This window comes from Oncorhynchus keta, chromosome 1, assembly GCF_023373465.1.
Source record: "Oncorhynchus keta strain PuntledgeMale-10-30-2019 chromosome 1, Oket_V2, whole genome shotgun sequence".
In the NCBI taxonomy this organism is placed as follows: Eukaryota; Metazoa; Chordata; class Actinopteri; order Salmoniformes; family Salmonidae; genus Oncorhynchus; species Oncorhynchus keta.
In genome coordinates this window covers 3,948,573-3,969,115 of record NC_068421.1, presented here as the reverse complement: position 1 = coordinate 3,969,115, position 20,543 = coordinate 3,948,573, and the positions used below count along the sequence as shown (strand labels likewise).

The window sequence follows — 20,543 nt, the reverse complement described above, 5'->3', positions numbered from 1 at the left end:
ATACCGTTTCTCTACCAATACTAGGATATACAGTTATACCTGAAATGTTATTTTATTCTCTCGCACAAAATAAAATTAGGCAACAGGGATCTTGAACCAGGAGGGGATTCAATGTTTCTGCTGAAACCAAGATGCTTGATCATTTATTTATTTATTTCACCTTTATTTAACCAGGTAGGCCAGTTGAGAACAAGTTCTCATTTACAATTGCAACCTGGCCAAGATAAAGCAAAGCAGTGCGACACACACAACGACACATGGAGTAAAACAAACATACAGTCAATAATACAGTATAAACAAGTATATATACAATGTGAGCAAATGAGGTGAGATAAGGGAGGTAAAGGCAAAAAAAGGCCATGGTGGCGAAGTAAATACAATATAGCAAGTAAAACAATTGAATGGTAGATTTGCAGTGGAAGAATGTGCAAAGTAGAAATACAAATAATGGGGTGCAAAGGAGCAAAATTAATTAATTAATTAAATAAAGTAGGGAAAGAGGTAGTTGTTTGGGCTAAATTATAGGTGGGCTATGTATAGGTGCAGTAATATGTGAGCTGCTCTGACAGTTGGTGCTTCAAGCTAGTGAGGGAGAGAAGCATTTCCAGTTTCATAGATTTTTGTAGTTCGTTCCAGTCATGACATCTAGACACTTAGCTAGCAAGTTAGCAACACAATGCATAGCTGACATCTAGACACTTAGCTAGCAACACAATGCATAGCTGACATCTAGACACTTAGCTAGCAAGTTAGCAACACAATGCATAGCTGACATCTAGACACTTAGCTAGCAAGTCAGCAACGCAATGCATAGCTGACATCTAGACACTTAGCTAGCAAGTTAGCAACACAATGCATAGCTGACATCTAGACACTTAGCTAGCAAGTTAGCAACACAATGCATAGCTGACATCTAGACACTTATCTAGCAAGTCAGCAACACAATGCATAGCTGACATCTAGACACTTAGCTGCAAGTCAGCAACGCAATGCACAGCTGACATCTAGACACTTAGCTAGCAAGTTAGCAACACAATGCATAGCTGACATCTAGACACTTAGCTAGCAAGTCAGCAATGCATAGCTGACATCTAGACACTTAGCTAGCAAGTTAGCAACACAATGCATAGCTGACATCTAGACACTTAGCTAGCAAGTTAGCAACACAATGCATAGCTGACATCTAGACACTTAGCTAGCAAGTCAGCAACACAATGCTTAGCTGACATCTAGACACTTAGCTAGCAAGTCAGCAACACAATGCATAGCTGACATCTAGACACTTAGCTAGCAAGTTAGCAACACAATGCATAGCTGACATCTAGACACTTAGCTAGCAAGTTAGCAACACAATGCATAGCTGACATCTAGACACTTAGCTAGCAAGTTAGCAACACAATGCATAGCTGACATCTAGACACTTAGCTAGCAAGTCAGCAACACAATGCATAGCTGACATCTAGACACTTCGCTAGCAAGTTAGCAACACAATGCATAGCTGACATCTAGGCACTTAGCTAGCAAGTCAGCAACACAATGCATAGCTGACATCTAGACACTTAGCTAGCAAGTTAGCAACACAATGCATAGCGGACATCTAGACACTTAGCTAGCAAGTTAGCAACACAATGCATAGCTGATATCTAGACACTGAGCTAGCAAGTTAGCAACACAATGCATAGCTGACATCTAGACACTTAGCTAGCAAGTCAGCAACACAATGCATAGCTGACATCTAGACACTTAGCTAGCAAGTTAGCAACACAATGCATAGCTGACATCTAGACAACACAATCAGCAATGCATGACATCTAGACACTTAGCTAGCAAGTTAGCAACACAATGCATAGCTGACATCTAGACACTTAGCTAGCAAGTTAGCAACACAATGCATAGCTGACATCTAGACACTTAGCTAGCAAGTCAGCAACACAATGCATAGCTGACATCTAGACACTTAGCTAGAAGTCAGCAACACAATGCAAAGCTGACATCTAGACACTTAGCTTTAGCAACACAATGCATAGCTGACATCTAGACACTTAGCTAGCAAGTTAGCAACACAATGCATAGCTGACATCTAGACACTTAGCTAGCAAGTTAGCAACACAATGCATAGCTGACATCTAGACACTTAGCTAGCAAGTCAGCAACACAATGCATAGCTGACATCTAGACACTTAGCTAGCAAGTTAGCAACACAATGCATAGCTGACATCTAGACACTTAGCTAGCAAGTCAGCAATGCATAGCTGACATCTAGACACTTAGCTAGCAAGTTAGCAACACAATGCATAGCTGACATCTAGACACTTAGCTAGCAAGTTAGCAACACAATGCATAGCTGACATCTAGACACTTAGCTAGCAAGTCAGCAACACAATGCATAGCTGACATCTAGACACTTAGCTAGCAAGTTAGCAACACAATGCATAGCTGACATCTAGACAGACAAGTCAGCAATGCATAGCTGACATCTAGACACTTAGCAAGTTAGCAACACAATGCATAGCTGACATCTAGACACTTAGCTAGCAAGTTAGCAACACAATGCATAGCTGACATCTAGACACTTAGCTAGCAAGTCAGCAACACAATGCATAGCTGACATCTAGACACTTAGCTAGCAAGTTAGCAACACAATGCATAGCTGACATCTAGACACTTAGCTAGCAAGTCAGCAATGCATAGCTGGCATCTAGACACTTAGCTAGCAAGTTAGCAACACAATGCATAGCTGACATCTAGACACTTAGCTAGCAAGTCAGCAACACAATGCATAGCTGACATCTAGACACTTAGCTAGCAAGTCAGCAACACAATGCATAGCTGACATCTAGACACTTAGCTAGCAAGTTAGCAACACAATGCATAGCTGACATCTAGACACTTAGCTAGCAAGTCAGCAATGCATAGCTGACATCTAGACACTTAGCTAGCAAGTTAGCAACACAATGCATAGCTGACATCTAGACACTTAGCTAGCAAGTTAGCAACACAATGCATAGCTGACATCTAGACACTTAGCTAGCAAGTTAGCAACACAATGCATAGCTGACATCTAGACACTTAGCTAGCAAGTTAGCAACACAATGCATAGCTGACATCTAGACACTTAGCTAGCAAGTCAGCAACACAATGCATAGCTGACATCTAGACACTTAGCTAGCAAGTTAGCAACACAATGCATAGCTGACATCTAGACACTTAGCTAGCAAGTCAGCAACACAATGCATAGCTGACATCTAGACACTTAGCTAGCAAGTCAGCAACGCAATGCATAGCTGACATCTAGACACTTAGCTAGCAAGTTAGCAACACAATGCATAGCTGACATCTAGACACTTAGCTAGCAAGTCAGCAATGCATAGCTGACATCTAGACACTTAGCTAGCAAGTTAGCAACACAATGCATAGCTGACATCTAGACACTTAGCTAGCAAGTTAGCAACACAATGCATAGCTGACATCTAGACACTTAGCTAGCAAGTCAGCAACACAATGCATAGCTGACATCTAGACACTTAGCTAGCAAGTCAGCAAAACAATGCATAGCTGACATCTAGACACTTAGCTAGCAAGTTAGCAACACAATGCATAGCTAACATCTAGACACTTAGCTAGCAAGTTAGCAACACAATGCATAGCTGACATCTAGGCACTTAGCTAGCAAGTCAGCAAAACAATGCATAGCACATCTAGCTGACATCTAGACATCTAGACACTTAGCTAGCAAGTCAGCAACACAATGCATAGCTGACATCTAGACACTTAGCTAGCAAGTCAGCAACACAATGCATAGCTGACATCTAGACACTTAGCTAGCAAGTTAGCAACACAATGCATAGCTGACATCTAGACACTTAGCTAGCAAGTTAGCAACACAATGCATAGCTGATATCTAGACACTCTAGCAAGTTAGCAACACAATGCATAGCTGACATCTAGCAAGCTAGCAAGTCAGCAACACAATGCATAGCTGACATCTAGACACTTAGCTAGCAAGTTAGCAACACAATGCAAGCTGACACACATGCTATCAGCAATGCACAAGCTGACATCTAGACACTTAGCTAGCAAGTTAGCAACACAATGCATAGCTGACATCTAGACACTTAGCTAGCAAGTTAGCAACACAATGCATAGCTGACATCTAGACACTTAGCTAGCAAGTTAGCAACACAATGCATAGCTGACATCTAGACACTTAGCTAGCAAGTCAGCAACACAATGCATAGCTGACATCTAGACACTTAGCTAGCAAGTTAGCAACACAATGCATAGCTGACATCTAGACACTTAGCTAGCAAGTTAGCAACACAATGCATAGCTGACATCTAGACACTTAGCTAGCAAGTTAGCAACACAATGCATAGCTGACATCTAGACACTTAGCTAGCAAGTCAGCAACACAATGCATAGCTGACATCTAGACACTTAGCTAGCAAGTTAGCAACACAATGCATAGCTGACATCTAGACACTTAGCTAGCAAGTCAGTAATGCATAGCTGGCATCTAGACACTTAGCTAGCAAGTTAGCAACACAATGCATAGCTGACATCTAGACACTTAGCTAGCAAGTCAGCAACACAATGCATAGCTGACATCTAGACACTTAGCTAGCAAGTCAGCAACACAATGCATAGCTGACATCTAGACACTTAGCTAGCAAGTTAGCAACACAATGCATAGCTGACATCTAGACACTTAGCTAGCAAGTCAGCAATGCATAGCTGACATCTAGACATAGCTAGCAAGTTAGCAACACAATGCATAGCTGACATCTAGACACTTAGCTAGCAAGTTAGCAACACAATGCATAGCTGACATCTAGACACTTAGCTAGCAAGTCAGCAACACAATGCATAGCTGACATCTAGACACTTAGCTAGCAAGTCAGCAACACAATGCATAGCTGACATCTAGACACTTAGCTAGCAAGTTAGCAACACAATGCATAGCTGACATCTAGACACTTAGCTAGCAAGTCAGCAACACAATGCATAGCTGACATCTAGACACTTAGCTAGCAAGTTAGCAACACAATGCATAGCTGACATCTAGACACTTAGCTAGCAAGTTAGCAACACAATGCATAGCTGACATCTAGACACTTAGCTAGCAAGTTAGCAACACAATGCATAGCTGACATCTAGACACTTAGCTAGCAAGTTAGCAACACAATGCATAGCTGACATCTAGACACTTAGCTAGCAAGTTAGCAACACAATGCATAGCTGACATCTAGACACTTAGCTAGCAAGTCAGCAATGCATAGCTGGCAAGACACTTAGCTAATTAGCAACACAATGCATAGCTGACATCTAGACACTTAGCTAGCAAGTCAGCAACACAATGCATAGCTGACATCTAGACACTTAGCTAGCAAGTCAGCAACACAATGCATAGCTGACATCTAGACACTTAGCTAGCAAGTTAGCAACACAATGCATAGCTGACATCTAGACACTTAGCTAGCAAGTCAGCAATGCATAGCTGACATCTAGACACTTAGCTAGCAAGTTAGCAACACAATGCATAGCTGACATCTAGACACTTAGCTAGCAAGTTAGCAACACAATGCATAGCTGACATCTAGACACTTAGCTAGCAAGTCAGCAACACAATGCATAGCTGACATCTAGACACTTAGCTAGCAAGTCAGCAACACAATGCATAGCTGACATCTAGACACTTAGCTAGCAAGTTAGCAACACAATGCATAGCTGACATCTAGACACTTAGCTAGCAAGTCAGAAACACAATGCATAGCTGACATCTAGACACTTAGCTAGCAAGTCAGCAACACAATGCATAGCTGACATCTAGACACTTAGCTAGCAAGTTAGCAACACAATGCATAGCTGACATCTAGACACTTAGCTAGCAAGTTAGCAACACAATGCATAGCTGACATCTAGACACTTAGCTAGCAAGTCAGCAACACAATGCATAGCTGACATTTAGACACTTAGCTAGCAAGTTAGCAACACAATGCATAGCTGACATCTAGACACTTAGCTAGCAAGTTAGCAACACAATGCATAGCGGACATCTAGACACTTAGCTAGCAAGTTAGCAACACAATGCATAGCTGATATCTAGACACTGAGCTAGCAAGTTAGCAACACAATGCATAGCTGACATCTAGACACTTAGCTAGCAAGTCAGCAACACAATGCATAGCTGACATCTAGACACTTAGCTAGCAAGTTAGCAACACAATGCATAGCTGACATCTAGACACTTAGCTAGCAAGTCAGCAATGCATAGCTGACATCTAGACACTTAGCTAGCAAGTTAGCAACACAACGCATAGCTGACATCTAGACACTTAGCTAGCAAGTTAGCAACACAATGCATAGCTGACATCTAGACACTTAGCTAGCAAGTCAGCAACACAATGCATAGCTGACATCTAGACACTTAGCTAGCAAGTTAGCAACACAATGCATAGCTGACATCTAGACACTTAGCTAGCAAGTCAGCAACACAATGCATAGCTGACATCTAGACACTTAGCTAGCAAGTCAGCAACACAATGCATAGCTGACATCTAGACACTTAGCTAGCAAGTTAGCAACACAATGCATAGCTGACATCTAGACACTTAGCCAGCAAGTTAGCAACACAATGCATAGCTGACATCTAGACACTTAGCTAGCAAGTCAGCAACACAATGCATAGCTGACATCTAGACACTTAGCTAGCAAGTTAGCAACACAATGCATAGCTGACATCTAGACACTTAGCAAGTCAGCTGCATAGCTGGCAGCAAGTTAGCAACACAATGCATAGCTGACATCTAGACACTTAGCTAGCAAGTCAGCAACACAATGCATAGCTGACATCTAGACACTTAGCTAGCAAGTCAGCAACACAATGCATAGCTGACATCTAGACACTTAGCTAGCAAGTCAGCAACACAATGCATAGCTGACATCTAGACACTTAGCTAGCAAGTTAGCAACACAATGCATAGCTGACACATAGACAACTAGCTAGTTAGCAACACAATGCAGCTGACATCTAGACACTTAGCTAGCAAGTTAGCAACACAATGCATAGCTGACATCTAGACACTTAGCTAGCAAGTTAGCAACACAATGCATAGCTGACATCTAGACACTTAGCTAGCAAGTTAGCAACACAATGCATAGCTGACATCTAGACACTTAGCTAGCAAGTCAGCAACACAATGCATAGCTGACATCTAGACACTTAGCTAGCAAGTTAGCAACACAATGCATAGCTGACATCTAGACACTGAGCTAGCAAGTTAGCAACACAATGCATAGCTGACATCTAGACACTTAGCTAGCAAGTTAGCAACACAATGCATAGCTGACATCTAGACACTTAGCTAGCAAGTTAGCAACACAATGCATAGCTGACATCTAGACACTTAGCTAGCAAGTCAGCAACACAATGCATAGCTGACATCTAGACACAAGTTAGCTGCATAGCACAGACACTTAGCTAGCAACACAATGCATAGCTGACATCTAGACACTTAGCTAGCAAGTTAGCAACACAATGCATAGCTGACATCTAGACACTTAGCTAGCAAGTTAGCAACACAATGCATAGCTGACATCTAGACACTTAGCTAGCAAGTTAGCAACACAATGCATAGCTGACATCTAGACACTTAGCTAGCAAGTTAGCAACACAATGCATAGCTGACATCTAGACACTTAGCTAGCAAGTCAGCAACACAATGCATAGCTGACATCTAGACACTTAGCTAGCAAGTTAGCAACACAATGCATAGCTGACATCTAGACACTTAGCTAGCAAGTTAGCAACACAATGCATAGCTGACATCTAGACACTTAGCTAGCAAGTCAGCAACACAATGCATAGCTGACATCTAGACACTTAGCTAGCAAGTTAGCAACACAATGCATAGCTGACATCTAGACATCTAGACACTTAGCTAGCAAGTCAGCAACACAATGCATAGCTGACATCTAGACACTTAGCTAGCAAGTCAGCAACACAATGCATAGCTGACATCTAGACACTTAGCTAGCAAGTCAGCAACACAATGCATAGCTGACATCTAGACACTTAGCTAGCAAGTTAGCAACACAATGCATAGCTGACATCTAGACACTTAGCTAGCAAGTCAACACAATGCATAGCTGACATCTAGACACTTAGCTAGCAAGTTAGCAACACAATGCATAGCTGACATCTAGACACTTAGCTAGCAAGTTAGCAACACAATGCATAGCTGACATCTAGACACTTAGCTAGCAAGTTAGCAACACAATGCATAGCTGACATCTAGACACTTAGCTAGCAAGTTAGCAACACAATGCATAGCTGACATCTAGACACTTAGCTAGCAAGTTAGCAACACAATGCATAGCTGACATCTAGACACTTAGCTAGCAAGTTAGCAACACAATGCATAGCTGACATCTAGACACTTAGCTAGCAAGTTAGCAACAATGCAATGACATCTAGACACTGCTAGCATTAGACACAATGCATAGCTGACATCTAGACACTGAGCAAGTTAGCAACACAATGCATAGCTGACATCTAGACACTTAGCTAGCAAGTCAGCAACACAATGCATAGCTGACATCTAGACACTTAGCTAGCAAGTTAGCAACACAATGCATAGCTGACATCTAGACACTTAGCTAGCAAGTCAGCAATGCATAGCTGACATCTAGACACTTAGCTAGCAAGTTAGCAACACAATGCATAGCTGACATCTAGACACTTAGCTAGCAAGTTAGCAACACAATGCATAGCTGACATCTAGACACTTAGCTAGCAAGTCAGCAACACAATGCATAGCTGACATCTAGACACTTAGCTAGCAAGTTAGCAACACAATGCATAGCTGACATCTAGACACTTAGCTAGCAAGTTAGCAACACAATGCATAGCTGACATCTAGACACTTAGCTAGCAAGTTAGCAACACAATGCATAGCTGACATCTAGACACTTAGCTAGCAAGTCAGCAACACAATGCATAGCTGACATCTAGACACTTAGCTAGCAAGTCAGCAACACAATGCATAGCTGACATCTAGACACTTAGCTAGCAAGTTAGCAACACAATGCATAGCTGACATCTAGACACTTAGCTAGCAAGTCAGCAATGCATAGCTGACATCTAGACACTTAGCTAGCAAGTTAGCAACACAATGCATAGCTGACATCTAGACACTTAGCTAGCAAGTCAGCAACACAATGCATAGCTGACATCTAGACACTTAGCTAGCAAGTCAGCAACACAATGCATAGCTGACATCTAGACACTTAGCTAGCAAGTTAGCAACACAATGCATAGCTGACATCTAGACACTGCTAGCAAGTCAGCAACACAATGCATAGCTGACATCTAGACACTTAGCTAGCAAGTCAGCAACACAATGCATAGCTGACATCTAGACACTTAGCTAGCAAGTTAGCAACACAATGCATAGCTGACATCTAGACACTTAGCTAGCAAGTCAGCAACACAATGCATAGCTGACATCTAGACACTTAGCTAGCAAGTCAGCAACACAATGCATAGCTGACATCTAGACACTTAGCTAGCAAGTTAGCAACACAATGCATAGCTGACATCTAGACACTTAGCTAGCAAGTCAGCAACACAATGCATAGCTGACATCTAGACACTTAGCTAGCAAGTCAGCAACACAATGCATAGCTGACATCTAGACACTAGACACTTAGCTAGCAAGTTAGCAACACAATGCATAGCTGACATCTAGACACTTAGCTAGCAAGTTAGCAACACAATGCATAGCTGACATCTAGACACTTAGCTAGCAAGTCAGCAACACAATGCATAGCTGACATCTAGACACTTAGCTAGCAAGTCAGCAACACAATGCATAGCTGACATCTAGACACTTAGCTAGCAAGTTAGCAACACAATGCATAGCTGACATCTAGACACTTAGCTAGCAAGTCAGCAACACAATGCATAGCTGACATCTAGACACTTAGCTAGCAAGTTAGCAACACAATGCATAGCTGACATCTAGACACTTAGCTAGCAAGTCAGCAACACAATGCATAGCTGACATCTAGACACTTAGCTAGCAAGTTAGCAACACAATGCATAGCTGATATCTAGACACTTAGCTAGCAAGTTAGCAACACAATGCATAGCTGACATCTAGACACTTAGCTAGCAAGTCAGCAAGCATAGCTGACATCTAGACACTTAGCTAGCAAGTTAGCAACACAATGCATAGCTGACATCTAGACACTTAGCTAGCAAGTTAGCAACACAATGCATAGCTGACATCTAGACACTTAGCTAGCAAGTTAGCAACACAATGCATAGCTGACATCTAGACACTTAGCTAGCAAGTTAGAACACAATGCATAGCTGACATCTAGACACTTAGCTAGCAAGTTAGCAACACAATGCATAGCTGACATCTAGACACTTAGCTAGCAAGTCAGCAACACAATGCATAGCTGACATCTAGACACTTAGCTAGCAAGTTAGCAACACAATGCATAGCTGACATCTAGACACTTAGCTAGCAAGTCAGCAACACAATGCATAGCTGACATCTAGACACTTAGCTAGCAAGTTAGCAACACAATGCATAGCTGACATCTAGACACTTAGCTAGCAAGTTAGCAACACAATGCATAGCTGACATCTAGACACTTAGCTAGCAAGTTAGCAACACAATGCATAGCTGACATCTAGACACTTAGCTAGCAAGTCAGCAACACAATGCATAGCTATAGCTGACATCTAGACACTTAGCTAGCAAGTCAGCAACACAATGCATAGCTGACATCTAGACACTTAGCTAGCTAGCAAGTCAGCAACACAATGCATAGCTGACATCTAGACACTTAGCTAGCAAGTTAGCAACACAATGCATAGCTGACATCTAGACACTTAGCTAGCAAGTCAGCAACACAATGCATAGCTGACATCTAGACACTTAGCTAGCAAGTCAGCAACACAATGCATAGCTGACATCTAGACACTTAGCTAGCAAGTCAGCAACACAATGCATAGCTGACATCTAGACACTTAGCTAGCAAGTTAGCAACACAATGCATAGCTGACATCTAGACACTTAGCTAGCAAGTCAGCAATGCATAGCTGGCATCTAGACACTTAGCTAGCAAGTTAGCAACACAATGCATAGCTGACATCTAGACACTTAGCTAGCAAGTCAGCAACACAATGCATAGCTGACATCTAGACACTTAGCTAGCAAGTCAGCAACACAATGCATAGCTGACATCTAGACACTTAGCTAGCAAGTTAGCAACACAATGCATAGCTGACATCTAGACACTTAGCTAGCAAGTCAGCAATGCATAGCTGACATCTAGACACTTAGCTAGCAAGTTAGCAACACAATGCATAGCTGACATCTGGACACTTAGCTAGCAAGTTAGCAACACAATGCATAGCTGACATCTAGACACTTAGCTAGCAAGTCAGCAACACAATGCATAGCTGACATCTAGACACTTAGCTAGCAAGTCAGCAACACAATGCATAGCTGACATCTAGACACTTAGCTAGCAAGTTAGCAACACAATGCATAGCTGACATCTAGACGCTTAGCTAGCAAGTCAGCAATGCATAGCTGACATTAGACACTTAGCTAGCAAGTTAGCAACACAATGCATAGCTGACATCTAGACACTTAGCTAGCAAGTTAGCAACACAATGCATAGCTGACATCTAGACACTTAGCTAGCAAGTTAGCAACACAATGCATAGCTGACATCTAGACACTTAGCTAGCAAGTCAGCAACACAATGCATAGCTGACATCTAGACACTTAGCTAGCAAGTCAGCAACACAATGCATAGCTGACATCTAGACACTTAGCTAGCAAGTTAGCAACACAATGCATAGGCACTTAGCTAGCAAGTCAGCAACACAATGCATAGCTGACATCTAGACACTTAGCTAGCAAGTCAGCAACACAATGCATAGCTGACATCTAGACACTTAGCTAGCAAGTTAGCAACACAATGCATAGCTGACATCTAGACACTTAGCTAGCAAGTTAGCAACACAATGCATAGCTGACATCTAGACACTTAGCTAGCAAGTTAGCAACACAATGCATAGCTGACATCTAGACACTTAGCTAGCAAGTTAGCAACACAATGCATAGCTGACATCTAGACACTTAGCTAGCAAGTCAGCAACACAATGCATAGCTGACATCTAGACACTTAGCTAGCAAGTTAGCAACACAATGCATAGCTGACATCTAGACACTTAGCTAGCAAGTCAGCAACACAATGCATAGCTGACATCTAGACACTTAGCTAGCAAGTCAGCAACACAATGCATAGCTGACATCTAGACACTTAGCTAGCAAGTCAGCAACACAATGCATAGCTGACATCTAGACACTTAGCTAGCAAGTTAGCAACACAATGCATAGCTGACATCTAGACACTTAGCTAGCAAGTTAGCAACACAATGCATAGCTGACATCTAGACACTTAGCTAGCAAGTCAGCAACACAATGCATAGCTGACATCTAGACACTTAGCTAGCAAGTCAGCAATGCATAGCTGACATCTAGACACTTAGCTAGCAAGTTAGCAACACAATGCATAGCTGACATCTAGACACTTAGCTAGCAAGTTAGCAACACAATGCATAGCTGACATCTAGACACTTCGCTAGCAAGTCAGCAATGCATAGCTGACATCTAGACACTTAGCTAGCAAGTTAGCAACACAATGCAAAGCTGACATCTAGACACTTAGCTAGCAAGTTAGCAACACAATGTATAGCTGACATCTAGACACTTAGCTAGCAAGTTAGCAACACAATGTATAGCTGACATCTAGACACTTAGCTAGCAAGTTATCGACACAATGCATAGCTGACATCTAGACACTTAGCTAGCAAGTTATCGACACAATGCATAGCTGACATCTAGACACTTAGCTAGCAAGTTAGCAACACAATGCATAGCTGACATCTAGACACTTAGCTAGCAAGTTAGCAACACAATGCATAGCTGACATCTAGACACTTAGCTAGCAAGTTAGCAACACAATGCATAGCTGACATCTAGACACTTAGCGAGCAAGTTATCGACACAATGCATAGCTGACATCTAGACACTTAGCTAGCAAGTTATCGACACAATGCATAGCTGACATCTAGACACTTAGCTAGCAAGTTAGCAACACAATGCATAGCTGATATCTAGACACTTAGCTAGCAAGTTAACAACACAACACATAGCTGACATCTAGACAGTTAGCTAGCAAGTTAGCAACACAATACATAGCTGGAGCGCTGAGCTGGATATAATTTATTTAACACATCTTAGATTTCTTATAGTTGTAATTAACTTGTAGCTATAAGCAGTGGCATAGCACCCCTGCATTTTTAAAAATGGTATTGAAAAGCTGTCATCAAGGCAAAGGGTGGCTGCTTTGAAGAATCTCAAATATAAAATATATTTTGATTTGTTTAACACTTTTTTGGTTACTCTATGATTCCCTATATTTTATTTAACGGTTTTGATGTCTTCACTAATATTCTACAATGTAGAAAATAGTTTTAAAAAATAAAAGAAAAACCCTGTAATGAGTAGGTGTGTCCAAACGTTTGACTGGTATTGTATGTAATCTGCTTCATGCCATGAGACGTCTGGACATATCAAATGAAACAAATGAAACACACAACTAACCACCATACAGGGTGCGTTCTTCCTCTACGCAGTGAAAGCTGATCTGTTTCTGAGTCAGGTCCCCTGGGCCGGCTTGTCCACCCACACACAGTCTTTCCCAGGACAGTTAAACCAGCACAGGCATGTTATGAGCTTAGCTTCCACCTCAAACTCTCAGAAACAGATAACCTCCCACCCTTCCCCCTCTTGACCCACTACTAGGGCTGAGACCCCAGAACAATCCCTGTTCCGGTGTCTCAAACAGAAGGACAGACAGACACGATGATTGCAGTCAGGAGTTCTGCAGACAGAGGGAGAGATGGATGGATAGATGGGAGGAGGAAGGCGACACTTAGAGAGCATAATTAGGCTACCCACAATCCCCTCAAACACTAATTACAGCCTAGACAGGAAGAGACCTCATCAAGCTCTTTACTCTGTGTGTCTGTGTGTCTGTGTGTGTGTGCCTGAGAAACTGAGCCGTAAACATTTTGGGTTTAAATCCCAATCAAATTCCACAGGTTCCCTAGTCACTGTTTAGAGAGAGAAATGCACTCTCTTCTCTCTGTCCAGAATAGGACTGCGTCACACACACACAAACCACAAAACACTATATTCTCTCTCTCCTGACTGCACCAGTGTGCCTTCTTTACATAGAACGACACAGACAGACAGACCAACAGTTGAAAAGACATAGACAGACAGACTAGGCATCTCTGGTCTAAAGCTGTGCTCTGAACTAGAGCCTCTGGTTGAAGCACCATCAGCCAATCAGGGATCAGAATTTAACCCCACCTCCACCATTTACCCCAGAAACCTGACACACGGAAACGGACACAAGCTCCCTATGTCATGGAAAGAGACACATGCTCCCAATCTCCTCCAGGCCTCTTTGGCGCAGTAGGCAGCGCGTCAGTCTCATAATCTGAAGGTCGTGAGTTCGATCCTCACAGGGGGCAGACTGTTTTACTACGATATGCTCAAGCCTCAACAAATTTAAAATAAACTCAACTTCGATCACTTAGGCTGAAAAAAAAAACTGAAAATACTAATTCAATTAACCTTAACAACAACAATATAATCTACTGAAACTTTTTTAGTTTGAATTTCTAGTTTAAGTTTGTTAAAGAAGGGCTCAAAGACTTGCATTCCTACCTCTCCACTTTGAATATCCTGTTTAGGAGGAGTGTGCTGAACTTCCGGAGACTGCATTACAAAGAACTGAGTCACCCGTCAACGGGACCTCTGAACCATTAAAACAAAACACTCCACAGCAGCTAGAGAAATCACCTGGTGCTGTGGCTTAGTTGGTTAAAGCGCCTGTCTAGTAAACAGGAGATCCTGAGTTCAAATCTCAGCAGTGCCTTTTGCCGTTGGCAACATGTGGTTTTTCACCATTGGCTTGAGAACAGATCACATTCCACCTTCAAAAGGGCCTAAAAGGTTAAGACACAAACTGGGATATTTCCTGCTGTTCAATGGTCCTTTCAATTAATGACATTAATGACATGCCCATTGAGTCTGGACTGGAAACGTAGGCTGAAACGGATATAAAAACCCACCATATGAACTTGGTGGAACTGTCTTACCTTTCATCATAACACAATCTGGTAACACTCATTTAAAAGTGAATAATAGATCATATAAGGCATATGTTAATGCTTTTCTGTTCATTTAAAATATATATATATTACTACTTTATTAAAACACCTATAACTAACTAACACTAACTAACTAACACTAGCTAACTAACTAACACTAACTAACACTAACACCTATAACTAACTAACTAACTAACACTAGCTAACTAACACTAACACTAACTAACACCTATAACTAACTAACTAACTAACTAACTAACTAACTAACTAACTAACACTAACTAACACTAACACCTATAACTAACACTAACACCTATAACTAACACTAACTAACTAACACTAACGGACCTATAACTTACGCGGCATCTGTTAAAAACAGACTATGTCTGTTAAAAAAAATATAATAAAAAATGTTTTGGCGAGATAGATGTGCAGAAGATGAGTGTGCAAGTAGAGATACTGGGGGGCAAAGGAGCAAAATAAATAAAATAAATAACAGTATGGGGAAAAGGGGTAGTTAGATGGGCTGTTTACAGATGGGCTATGTACAGGTGCAGTGATCTGTGAGCTGCTCTGACAGCTGGTGCTTAAAGCTAGTGAGGGAGATAAGTCTCCCGCTTCAGTGATTTTTGCAGTTCGTTCCAATCATTGGCAGCAGAGAACTGCAAGGAAAGGCGGCCGAAGTAGGAATTGGCTTTGGGGGTGACCAGTGAGATATACCTGCTGGAGCGCCTGCTATGGGTGGGTGAAGCTATGGTGACCAGTGAGCAGAGACAAAGGCGGGGCTTTGCCTAGCAGAGACTTGTAGATGACCTGCAGCCAGTGAGTTTGGCGACGAATATGAAGTGAGGATCAGCCAACGAGAGCATACAGGTCACAGTGGTGGGTAGTATATGGGGCTTTGGTGACAAAACGGATGGCACTGTGATAGACTGCATCCAATTTGTTGAGTAGAGTGTTGGAGGCTATTTTGTAAATGACATCGCCGAAGTCGAGGATTGGTTGGATGGTCAGTTTTATGAGGGTATGTTTGGCAGCAAGAGTGAAGGATGCTTTGTTTTGCGAAATAGGAAGCAGATTCTAGATTTAATTTTGGATTGGAGAAGCTTAATGTGAGTCTGGAAGGAGAGTTTACAGTCTAACCAGACACCTAGGTATTTGTAGTTGTCCACATATTCTAAGTCAGAACCATCCAGAGAATTGATGCTGGACGGGCGGGCAGGTGCGGGCTGTTGCCAGAAAATGTCATGTTAATTTCTCTACCATAAGCCACCTCCAACGTCATTTTAGAGAATTTGGCAGTACGTCCAACCAGCCTCACAACCGCAGACCACGTGTAACCACGCCAGCCCAGGACCTCCACATCCAGCTTCTTCAACTGCGAGATCGTCTGAAACCAGCCACCCAGACAGCTGATGAAACTGAGTATTTCTGTCTGTAATAAAGCTCTTTTGTGGTGAAAAACTCATTCTGATTGGCTAGGCCTGGCTCCCAAGTGGCCCACCCATGGCTGCACCCCTGCCCAGTCATGTGAAATCCATAGATTAGGGCCTAATTAATTTATTTAAATTGACTGATTCGCCTTATATGAACTGTAACTTCATACAATCATTGGAATTGTTGCAAGTTGCGTTTATATTTTTGTTCAGTATATTTAAAAACCCTCATTATACATAGCCTAATATGTACGAATGTCAGACAGCTTAACGATTTAAAAGGATGCCTATGAGGGTAGGTAGTTGCTAATGGCTTTAGGCCTATTAATGCTTTGGTTCCTGGTCAAAATCATTCTTAATAACAACCCATTTACAAATGATTAGTAAACTTGATAGCAGTACCCAATCTAAAACTGCTACCACTTCAGGATTAAATAGATACAGCAAGTCATTTATAAACTTTGAAATAATTGATAAATGTTTATAACGTACGTAGTTGCAACATAACATTGTGAGTAGAAAGAAAGTGTAAATACATTTAAATTAGGTAGTAGATTTGAGTCCCAGAAAATTCTAGTTTCTCATTTGGTCCTTCTGTAGCTCAGTTGGTAGAGCATGGCGCTTGTAGCTCAGTTGGTAGAGCATGGCGCTTGTAACGCCAGGGCAGTGGGTTCAATCCCCGGGACCAGCCATACGTAGAATGTATGTACACATGACTGTAAGTCGCTTTGGATAAAAGCGTCTGCTAAATGGCATATATTATATTATATTATTTGTCTGTTAACCGAATGGATGGTTGTTCGAGGCCACCCAGGGACGGCTGGCTTTTTAAGAGCTGCCACTCTGGGTGCGGGCTTGGAAAATATACCCCGTCACCTACCTATCAACAAACGCAAAACCGACAAACTTTAAACTGAAACCAGAAACTGATCGAGTTTGAGGTCAAATCTTCTCTTCAGCCACCCAGGCCTCGTTGGTGCAGTAGGCACCACATCACTCTCAATCTGTCTGAGCCTCACATAGAGTAGATTGTCTCACTATGACAAACGCAACGCTTCAAACTAGATACTCAAACTACAGACTAAAATTCGACCACTTCACTTTATCAGCTCACTTGGCTGTTGACTGGAAGTTTGGGGGTTCGAGGCCACCAAGAGACAATAGATTTTCATGCACATTTTTGTTTCCCAGCTAGTTTTTCATAACATTGTTACACAGCACCTGCTATCTAATCACGTGGTAATAGAGTTAAGCAGTAGTTTATAGCCTACGCTATTACACATCGGGAACAAGGACAAATTAACTAAAAACGGACTCAAAATAGTTAAATACTCATTTCACTGATGTAATTATGTGCTCAGTAGAAAAGGGAATGACAACATCTGGCTCAGCTAATCCATTTCTCTGTTGGTTCATCTGCCTGCTCTGGTTTAGCTGGTTCATCTTTCTGTTGGTTCATCTGCCTGCTCTGGTTCAGCTAATCCATCTTTCTGTTGGTTCATCTGCCTGCTCTGGTTCAGCTAATCCATCTTTCTGTTGGTTCATCTGCCTGCTCTGGTTCAGCTAATCCATCTTTCTGTTGGTTCATCTTCCTGCTCTGGTTCAGCTAATCCATCTTTCTGTTGGTTCATCTGCCTGCTCTGGTTCAGCTAATCCATCTTTCTGTTGGTTCATCTGCCTGCTCTGGTTCAGCTAATCCATCTTTCTGTTGGTTCATCTTCCTGCTCTGGTTCAGCTAATCCATCTTTCTGTTGGTTCATCTGCCTGCTCTGGTTTAGCTAATCCATCTTTCTGTTGGTTCATCTGCCTGCTCTGGTTTAGCTGGTTCATCTTTCTGTTGGTTCATCTGCCTGCTCTGGTTCAGCTAATCCATCTTTCTGTTGGTTCATCTGCCTGCTCTGGTTCAGCTAATCCATCTTTCTGTTGGTTCATCTGCCTGCTCTGGTTCAGCTAATCCATCTTTCTGTTGGTTCATCTGCCTGCTCTGGTTTAGCTGGTTCATCTTTCTGTTGGTTCATCTGCATGAAGAGGGGCGCTAGGGGGTCATGAAGAGGGGCGCTAGGGGGTCATGAAGAGGGGCACTTGAGGGTCATGAAGAGGGGCACTTGGGGGTCATGAAGAGGGGCGCTAGGGGGTCATGAAGAGGGTTGGCACTAGGGGGTCATGAAGAGGGGCACTTGGGGGTCATGAAGAGGGGCGCTTGGGGGTCATGAAGAGGGGCGCTTGGGGGTCATGAAGAGGGGCGCTTGGGGGTCATGAAGAGGGGCGCTAGGGGTCATTAAGAGGGTTGGCACTAGGGGGTCATGAGGAGGGTTGGCACTAGGGGGTCATGAGGAGGGTTGGCACTAGGGGGTCATGAGGAGGGTTGGCACTAGGGGGTCATGAGGAGGGGCACTAGGGGGTCATGAGGAGGGTTGGCACTAGGGGGTCATGAGGAGGGCCACTAGGGGGTCATGAAGAGGACACACTGGTCTTTTATCCAAGGGCACAGAGAAACCCACATCCAGACCAGACTAAACAAACTTACTACCACTGGCAAAACAACAATATCACCTTGCCTATCACCTAGACTCCACCACAGAGCTCACCTTGACAACAGATAAGAGGGTAGAAAGATAAGAGGGATGGGGGACAAGCTCTCTCACACACACACACACACACACACACACACACACACACACACACACACACACACACACACACACACACACACACACACACACACACACACACACACACACACACACACACACGAAAAAGCAGGCCTAGACTTGGTACGCACACACATGATCTTTGGACATGTCTAAGCCTCTCATGCCTCCATGGTAACACTGCCATGGTTGGCTCTGCTGTAGGTAAACAAGAGCAACCAATGACCAGATCTCTCACACGTGTGCGCACACATTCCCCAATGACTAGTTTACACCTGGTTAAATATTAAATATTATTTAATATGACTGGTATCACTGAGGACAGAATATGTCAGTTTGAATCCTGCCGGCAATATCACATAACTAGCATTCACAGGCTTGCTGTTGTGTGTGCTGGGTGGCTGTGTTATTTAATGATCTGTGGCTGTGTTATTTACTGATCTGTGGCTGTGTTATTTAATGATCTGTGGCTGTGTTATTTCATGATCTGTGGCTGTGTTATTTCATGATCTGTGGCTGTGTTATTTAATGATCTGTGGCTGTGTTATTTAATGATCTGTGGCTGTGTTATTTAATGATCTGTGGCTGTGTTATTTAATGATCTGTGGCTGTGTTATTTAATGATCTGTGGCTGTATTGTAGACAGTGTTTGTTCTTTCAGTAATATCATGTTTTGACAGAGCAGTAAAAACTAATGTTCTCAAGAGAGGACGACATCTGAAATCTGAATCAGAAATGCATGAGAACATATTAGCTTCATCCCAATGATGCAAAAAATGAACTTGAACGACTGTTATTCAATTAGCATATCTCTTACATTCACAAATTCACTCTGGCTATCTACTCTGATTTCAGAGCACTCTCGTCTGAGTGTGCCACAGCTCAGAATAACTGATGAATTTACGAACGCGCAACTCCTGCTGAATATGACCATTAATGTAGGCAAAAAAATATATAGTTAGTCAAGAACTCTCTAGATAACATGTAAACAGGCTAGCTAAACAGGCTAACCAACTCTGCTAGGATGAGTTAAATGGTCAGAGTAAAGTTTTTGTGAGTAGCTAGCTAGCAAGCTAGCCAACTTTAGCCAGTTAGCTTGGTTGCTTTGTTAGCTTGGGTGCTTTGTTGCAGGCAAGTTGCAGAAGGCTACAATTCCCCATTGCTTATCAGTGCAATTTT

At 42.4% G+C, this 20,543-nt stretch overlaps 1 protein-coding gene and 1 non-coding gene across 3 annotated transcripts in view; one reads left to right on the top strand and one right to left on the bottom strand.

Annotated features, from left to right (window-relative positions):
* LOC118378489 (F-BAR and double SH3 domains protein 2-like) overlaps positions 1-20,543 on the bottom strand; it is a 152,587-nt gene that overhangs the window by 99,909 nt on the left and 32,135 nt on the right. The window lies entirely within an intron of this gene.
* trnam-cau (transfer RNA methionine (anticodon CAU)) lies at positions 14,563-14,635 on the top strand. Its single transcript has one exon. It is a non-coding gene; the product is annotated as a tRNA-Met (tRNA).